Source organism: Narcine bancroftii, chromosome 7 (assembly GCF_036971445.1).
Source record: "Narcine bancroftii isolate sNarBan1 chromosome 7, sNarBan1.hap1, whole genome shotgun sequence".
NCBI classification, from domain to species: Eukaryota; Metazoa; Chordata; class Chondrichthyes; order Torpediniformes; family Narcinidae; genus Narcine; species Narcine bancroftii.
The window spans coordinates 95,836,988-95,846,556 of NC_091475.1; positions in this window are offsets into that span (position 1 = coordinate 95,836,988).

Here is a 9,569-nt window from a genome sequence, read left to right on the forward strand (position 1 = left end):
CCACAAGAAAGTAGGATGATAAATAAGGCCTCTGGAATACTTGCCTTCAATGGTCATGGCATTGAGTACAAGATTAAAGAGGTCATCTTGCAGCTATATAAAAGTATCATTGGGATACACTGGAATATTGTGCTTAATTCTAGTTGTCCCATTACAAAAAAAAAATGTGGAGGCTTTGAAAGAGTACATCGTAAGTTTATCAGGACTTTGGCTGGGTTAGAAGATGCAAGATCATGAGACATAGGAGTAGAATTAGGTCATTCAGCCTTCAAGTCTTCCCTGCCATTGCATCATGGCTGATTTACTATCCTTTTCCACTCCATTCTCCTGTATTCTCCCTGTAATCCTTGTTTCTCTTCTTAATCAAGAACTTATCTACTCCTGTCTTAAATATACGCAATGGATCTATACAGCCCTCCGTGGCAATGAATTCCATGGAGTGTCCACCTTCTGGGTCAACAAATTCTGACTGTCTCTGTTCTAAAGTGACAATTTTGTTTTTTTAAGCTATTGTATCTGGTCCCAGACTCCTCCAATATAGGAAACATTCTCTCCACGTCCACTCTATCCAGTCGTTTCAGTACTTGATAGATGTCAATGAAATTCCAGTCTCATTCTTCCAAACTCCAGAGAGTAGAGTCCAAGAGTCATCAAACACTCCTTAAATGATAACTCTTTCATTCCAGAGATTATTCTAGTGAATCTCCTCTGAAATGTCAACACATCCTTGCTTAGATAAGGAGCCCAAAATTGTTCACAATATTCCAAGTACCTTATAAAGCCTCAACAATTCTATCCCTCTTGAAATGAAGGGAAGATTGTATTTGCCTTCCTAACCACTACCTACAAGTTAACCTTCAGGGAATCTTGCATGAGGACACTAGAGACCCTCTGCACCTTTATTTCTGAACTTGTTGTCCATTCAGAAAATAGGCTATTTCTTTATTGCTTCCACCAAAATACTGTAGACTCAATGGTTCCTCAACACTACCTATCTTCTCCTTATGTTTGAATCAGTCGAAAACTTGGTCACAATGCCATCAATTCTGTCATTCCAAATCATTGATATATACGTGAAAAGAGGTACCGGTAGTCCCAACATTGAGCTCTGTAGAATACCACCGGTCACTGGCAGCCAACCAGAAAAAAGCCGATTTTATACTAATTTTCTGCCTGCAGCTAGTCAGCCAATTTTCTATTATTAGAAACTTCTTGCTGGCAACATGAATATGCAGGAAATAGAGATGTGTATTATGTGTAAGCAGCAAAATATTAGTTTATTTTGAAAATCAGCGTATGCATCAAGAGCTAAAGGGCCTAATTCTGTTCTGTGCTGTTCTATGTTCTACATTTTATAATTGCAAAAGGGTAGATAAGCCTTGCTCTAACATTACAAGGTTGTTGTGAGAGCACACTTCACTGCTGTATATGGATTTGTTCTTCTTAATTAAGGAGGAAAATTACACTGGAGTAATTTCTGGAAAGTCCCACTAGAAAAATTACTGTCATGAAGAAGGGACAGATGGAATTTAAAAGAATGAGAGGACATCTTATTGAAATATACATGCTTTTAAAGGGGTTTGACAGGGTAGATTTGAGAGGGGGTTTCTGCTCATGAAAATAAATCGGGAATTAGGATCATAGTTTCAGCCTGAAGGTGCTCATACTTAAGTCAAAATTGATAATTACTTCTATCTGCCAGAGATTCATTAACCTTCATAATTTTCTACTCTATGATACCATGGAGGATGAATCATAGAATATTTTCAAGGCTGAGAGAGAGACAGGTTTTTTGTCTACAAGAAAATGGAACTGAGGCTAAGATCAGACCAATCAAAATCTTATTAAATGGTAGAATAGATTCTTGGAGACTTGCCACAATACTGCCTAGAAGCCCCTGCATATCTTTAAGGGCACACAGAAATGGTACAGATATGCTGAGATGATTATCATGTCAGCCAATTGACCAGCATAACAACATTTCATTGCAATTGAGGCCCAAGTTCAGACTAGTCCTGGGGCTGGCTGAGCTCATGTGAGAGGGAGAATATATTTGAGGTCAGAATTTGACAGATGGTGTTAGGATTGGAGAGTCCAGTATGCTGTGATCGTAAGTAGTAATGATCTTGCGCTGGGTTGGGAGCAGAGACAAAGGTCGGGAGGATCATAGAGTCAACAGTTCAGGAGAGTGCAGTTTGGACATCATGCTTTTGGATTTTTGGGTAATGAACTTTAAAATTCAGAAATCATTTTATTCCAGAGTTGCTCAATGCCTCCATAAAGGCATTGACAATTTTTTTTCAAAATATTCCTCATATTACAAAATCAATAATGAATCAACAGATTTCAAGCAACTCAACCTACATTTCAAGGTTTCTAGCATGTGATAAGTAAAATTTTATGTGGGGACATATGGATTATGAAAATAATAGAGAACTCCAAATTATTGAATACAAACCAAAGGAAAATTATTCTGATGCTTTGCCTGAAGTATACAGACAGATTCTGTAAGATCCTTCTCCATACACATTGGGTACCATAATGTAGACTAAAATCAAGCCTGCAGACTGCTTGAACCTGGCAAAGGCAATCATTACAAACCCTGCCAAGTGCAAGGGGATTATATAGTCAGGATAGGGAGAAACCATTTTTATTGTGAGGAAGGTCAGTAACCATTGGACAAGGATTTAATGATTGTATCAAAACTGCCATGGAGCCAAATCAGTAACAACTTGATCTGATGTGGGTCTGGAAACTGTGACATGAGCAGATTCAGTCTGGAATATATGTGGAGAAATAATATTTTGGATTTTAGAAAAATACATTGAGCACGAACTAGTTGAAAGATCATTAAAAAAAAATCAGAACAAGTATAATGGTCTTTGATCTATTCTCTTTGGTTCCATGGTATTAATTAGAAAATGGTTGCCAATGGCCCATATTAGAAAATGTTAAGATTGAACATTTAATCAAGGAGGACTTTAAAAGCAGATGCTGATAGAGATGCATTGAATTCAGGAAATGAAATTACAGGACTCAGATTATTTACTTCAGAAGTCATGACTTCTAATGGAGTGTGTGATAGAAGAGGGAGATGAATACAGTCCTTTTTTACTGGGATTAACAAAATACATGCAAGCTTAATTTGTAACATAAATGTCACAATAATTGCTTATTACTGCAACTCTAGAGTAGAATGATTGTTTATTTATGTACATAAAACAGTACAAGTAAATCCACTTGCAGGCTCCCAACAAATTATGCAAAATGCCAATTACTAGACATATGCAAAATGCCAATTACTAGACACAGGGCTTAATTATATTCAAGTATTATTTAATCATTTGGTGTGTTTGTATTGAAGTTTAATATGCAATGTTTTTAAGAACTTGTGTGTTTGGTGGCAATGCAACCAATTTGGTTTTTTTTAGTTTTAATGTCTAACTTTAAAAAAAAACTTTAGTGCTTTTTTGTTGACTTCCAGCCTTTGCATTTTGTAGGGAAAGAAGGTGTGGAAAATGACCGTCCATTCAGTAATGACTGTTTATTGCTAACTTTAAATTGACCACTAAACATCCAGGGTGCTGAAGTTTGAGAGATTTAAATAAAATTATCAGGATATATAATCCCTAAATGTGCTTCACTTGGTTTGGTGTACATTGTTTTTGATTATTCAGAGTTAATAAGTAAACTATTATCTGTACTTATTTCTAATTATGTTCATATGTATAGATTTTAGTTGATATCTGTGAAAGTACATTCAACAGTCACTTGAACCTGTTGGACTCTGGATAATTTGGCAAGCAAATTATTTGAGTACAGCTTTGGATGCATCTAAAATACATGGCAAACTGAAAAATAGGAGGCACAGTTAGAATAATGGTTAGTACAATGTTATTACAAGCACTGCCAACCTTGAGTTCGAATCCAGTGCTGTCCATAAGGAGTTGGTATGTTCTCTCCGTTTACATGGGGTTTCAACAGTTGCTCCAGTTTCCTCTCACCTTTCCGAATGCATGGGGATTGCAGGTTAATTGGTGTATTTGGCAGGCATGAGCCAGAAGAGCCTGTTACCATGCTCTATGTTTCAAATAATTTTTTTTCCAGGACTCCTCTAGTTGTTGTTAGGTTTTACTTATTAGTTTTAAAGAATATTAGAGGTTGTGACCAAATGTTTGGTTTAAAGGTATATTTTAGAAGAAAAGGAAGGAGAGGGACAAAAGTGAAGAAATACAGAAAAATTAAATAGAGCTTGGGATTCGGGTACTAAAGCGCAGCATCCAAAGGTGGGCAAGTAAATTCAGAGGTGATTAAACATCCAGACCTGAAGTAATACAGATGCCTTGGAAGGTTGTGGGGCTGGAAAAGGTTCCATTGTTAGAAATTCCTTTGCATACAAAAAAAATCTGAAATTAACCCAAAAGGTATTTGAAACATTGCAAGGTTAGTTTGCTCACATGTAAATGGTCTGGAATGGGACCTTTACAGTTCCCAAGGTGAGGTGCAAGAAGCCACCATAACTGTCATACCTTTACTAGGCCATTTACAGACATGGTTGCCAGAACCTAATGGTCCATGAGGGACTACACACTGACTGACTACATAAATGGCTATTCTAAAGGTGAGAAGAAATGAGATATGTAGGTGACAATATTCAATATCATAGTCTTGGCTACAATACCCTCCCACTCTCACGTATTGAAATTTCCCCCCCATCATTTTTTTTTAAACTTTATTTAAAATTTTATGACATGAATAAAATAAAAATTACATTTAAAGAAATAATAAAAAATAAGATAATAAAAATTAGAATACTACATCATTAAACTACACAAATTAACCCCCCCAATAATTATAACAAAACATTAATCATCAAATTTAAAATTAATCCAACCCTCCCCCCAAAATAAAGAGTGAAGAATTAATTAACAATGTTGTAAATAAAATAGAAAAAACCCCACTTACGAAAAAAAGGATAAAACTTAACAAAAAATTACTAACAACAAAAAAATCAATACTAAAATAATACCCTTAAACATATATTTAAATCAAACATAATTCATGTATTTAACAAATGAAATCCACTTTAAAACTAAATTCAAATATTAAAAATCATATATCAACCACATATCTGTTATACAAAAAATCATAATTAATAATACATAAAAACAGAATTTCCATTAATACCAAGTTTCCTTTATAATTCATCGAGAGAACAAAAACATCCCTTAGAAAAACAATCAGATAAACTTTTTATTCCCTTCCCCTCCCCTTGTATAAGAAAAAAAAAGAAAAAAAGTTCAAACTCTTATAAAATCCTCCATATTCTTCATTTATAACATCTTCAAAATTCTCTATCAAAATTAACTTAATTTTATTAAACTCTTCTCCCTCAATGTATTTGTACTTAATTTTCTTCTTCTTCTTATCACCTTTCCCCTCATCTTCCTCTTCATCTAATTCAACATTCTCAATTTTTGACTTATTATCTTCTGTGACATCATCCTCTTAAAAAAGAAAGAAAAAAGAGAAAAAAAACCCCAAAGAGAAAAAAAGGAGAGAAAAGAAACCTCCTAATTCCCACTCAATTACAATCAAAACGAAGAGTTAAAAAAAAACCAATTATTTATTTTAAAAAAATAATAATAAAAAAACCTTCACTTCTTAACCCAAAAATTAAAAAGAAAGAAAACAGGTCGGAGGTCACAACTACCTCCTCCTGTTTAAACCGCCCAAAGCGGTAACTCCCCCAAAATATTGGGTGTGAGATAACTCACAGGTAGCTGATGACTTCTGGAAACTAGTGCCCACCCAGTTCCCTCTCCCAACTCCCATTTCATTAAACTATCATCATTATTTAAACTATTTAAACTCTTTAAAAAAAAAAGATAAAAGATTTATTTTTTTTAAATCAATGTTACCACTTCGATCACCATTGCTTCCATTTCTTTTAAAAATCTGGATACCACCTTACATCTCTACTCTCTTTGGAGACCTTGAAGGACTACATCATACCTGAAGCTGCATGATTGGTAGAGACTAAGCAAAGTCCATAACCTCTTTAGGATTGTCAACTTCCCCCCCATCATGACACAAATCCCCACCACCACATCAGAATGAGATGGCTGGTTAGCTAACTAATTACCATTAGACTTCTGAAAGTTAAATACAATCTGTCACTCAAATTATATGAAGCAAATGAACAATCTTGCAATTCAATTATACAGTATAAACTGTAAAGACATTTCAATGTGTGAAACAAAATGAGGTTTGAGTCTTTTTAGCTTTTAACAAATGCAGTGTTTACAAGATGTGTTCATAAAGGGACAATTACTTGGTATGAATTTCTACAGATGAGAAGGTTTGTGGTGGTGAGAAGCATGTTTACACTCTTTGCAGGACATTCACAGTAAAGGGGAGACTGATCTGGACAGTGGAGCCACTAGCAATGATTTTACACAAAAAAGTGAGCAGGGGTCCCTAATATTTACTGTATTTGTGAGGCTCAGTAATTGATATTAAATAAAAATTAGAATAACTGAAATCTTTGTGAATATTAACCATGATATTAACTGAACACAATGGTGAGAACGACACACATGGTAATTGAAGGTAATAAGGATAAGAAACTGATATCAATTAAAGACAAAGTATACACTGGCATCCATATTAAGGGAAGCAATGGGTGCAATGATCCTAATTGTGATTGAAGGTAGTGGGACACTAACTACAATATTAGTTGATGGCATGTAATGTTAAGCAGCAAGGACTCTGACTCCCCTATGAACTGAAGGCAGAGTTGAACTTGACGTCAGTATAATCTGAGGATTGTGGGGATAGTAATTAACTAGAGGCATGCTGGACACTGATTCAGGCAAGAAAAAAAAGAGTCATAACTTTATAGTATAATAAATGGAAACAAAAAATATCTGATTTGGCCCCTTGAATCGCATGGTATTAAACATAAATTATGGGAGATCTTCTACCTCAAACACCATTTTCCTGCTCAATCCTGAAATAATCAGAAATCTATAACTTTGTTTTGAATGCGTTCATTGACTGTTCAGTCTTTATGGGTGAAGAATCAAAGACTCTCAACCATCTGAGCAAAGGAATTAGTTCAAAATAGCTAGAAAACTTGGAGACTGTTATACCTTGTCCTATATTTTTCAGCTAGTGGAAACAGACTTCTAGCATTTACCCTGTCAATCTCTTTGTGAATGTTGTACATTTTGATAAGAGATGCTGACAAGTCAAAATTATGCAATTTTGGTGCTGTGCTGGGAGTGTGACATTCTAGTGCCTGCTTTTCACCTGTTTTAGGATATGTACACAGCTGTGTGGTCCATTAAGTTTGAATAGGAAACAAACAGTTCATCTGGAAATAACATACAGAAATTATTTCCTTTATTCCTCCCAAGCTTCAACAATGCACTTCACCTTTGAATCAGTGAGACCTCTTCCTCCATTTTTTGGGCAAACCTAGCTTACGTGACACTGTAGCGTATGCACTATGCCAGCAAGGGGAAAAATGACATGCACACCAAAGCCTTGGAAAATCAGACTGATTTTTTACTCTGGTCATCATTGGAGCGCTAGCCTTGGATTGGCCAACGTTCCTGCCAGAGTTCCCCATCTTCCGCTGTGCGTAGGTCACCGGGGACAAGGGCCAGTGTCACCCCTAGGTCCGCTCAGTCACCCCATTCATCGGGCATTTTGTGGGCCGATCCGCATCTCCATGAGCAGGCTGCTGCAACACAAGCATTTTCGCTATGAATCTATACATTTACCAGTACAAAGAGGCAAACTCATTTCAGAGAAAAGTCCTTGAGCTATTTCTACACCCAGTTCTCCATTCAAAATTTTTTTTAAAAGATGTAATGGTCTTATCATGAATGGCTTTAAAAAAAAATAGAGGATCTCTGCTTGCCTCACCTTGCTCGAAGTGACACAGAATGTTTTCTTCCATATTCTTTTTCTCTCTCTACCAGGGAGCCACACACAAGTTCAGTACAGTACAATTCAATCCAAGTAAGTATTGCTCAACCTCCCAGCATGTCAATCCAATCACAATTACATTCATTTTTCACATTTCACGATCACCTTTTTCTTCACTCAACGACGCTACTTGTTCATTAAAGGCATAGTTTCTGCCTCAAGCACTCTGGAATAAATTCCACCATAATAAAAAAGTTTTTTTTTTCTTTGTTCTAAATCTTTACACTTTATCTAATATCTTAGGTCTCTAGTTTTTGATCCTTTGACAACTGAAAGCAGTGTCTGTCCGACATTTCCCATGGTCTCATAATGCTCCACAATTCCATCATATCACACCATAATCTGCATTTATGCCAATCAGATTTCTCATCGGCACTCTAATTCAGCGCTGTTCAGACAGTAAGTAAATCCCTTTCCTGCTACTTCCGAGCAAGCTTTCACGTGTGTGGTAATCTCAGCTCAGGTTTGAAAGAAGTGATGAGAGGTTACAACAAAGGATTTGTTTTTCCTTTTATTACTTCATTAACAAAGAGGTCTAAGTCTTCCCTGCAAAAATGAGCCAACGCCGTTTACTAAGGTTTCATTTGTAATGTTTTGAGTTGCACTACTATTCAAAGTGCCATTTGATGGTCTTTGGACATTCAAGTAGTTTTCTCACAGCTTTTTAAAGCTGGAAATGACCCCTATTCATTATTAACTGACATAAACTGGATGGCATATTCCATCTCTTTCTCCAGTTGTAAATATATGTTAAAATAATTTTTTTTAGGATTATGAGCCAAAGTAACATCTAATAATTTCTAAATGATGTTTCTTCTGTCTCATTTGCATTCTATAAATGAATCCCAAATATACATTCTTAATACAGTGTTCAAAGACCCCAGAAATGGGCAAACTCACATTTTAAGTTTGACCCTCTCCCAAAAAAATCTACTCATAATCCTTCTGAAAGTGATGGAACATGATAGTTAGCAGCTGTGAGAAAATAGATTATTCTCAATTTTTTTTTTTCATGTTTAAAGTATGGGATTGAGTTGGACCTTCAGAACACAGCTAACAACTGAAAGCAGCTAATTATTTTTGAAGGCAATTGAAACTCATTTTGATCTCTTTGGATGATATTTTGTCATGAAGTATGAAAGCACAACATTCATGATAATCGGCACAATTATTTGAAATTGGGTAATTTTTGATTCAAAGGAGAAAGTCTAAGATTATTACATTAAACAGTTAGTAGATCAAATAAAAATCACAAAAAGATGCCTACTCTATTAAAAGATTCTCAAAATTGAATTAGAAAATGCCATTAATGTCTACATATCATATGTAAAACATGTCATCTGATTACTGGCATTTTCAGTGGAAGACTCCATCAAGAAATTGATCTTGACACTTCCTGTTGCAATTCATTTGAGCAGAGGATGTCATCATGTGGAGTGTGGTTTTTTTCAACTTTCAGTAATAGAATCACAAATTTTTGCAATAACTTCTGTTTTTCCGCTTACAAAGAGAACATAGAAGACACAAAGTCAGGAAGCATATATAAATTTAGGGGACCGAATAGCACCACA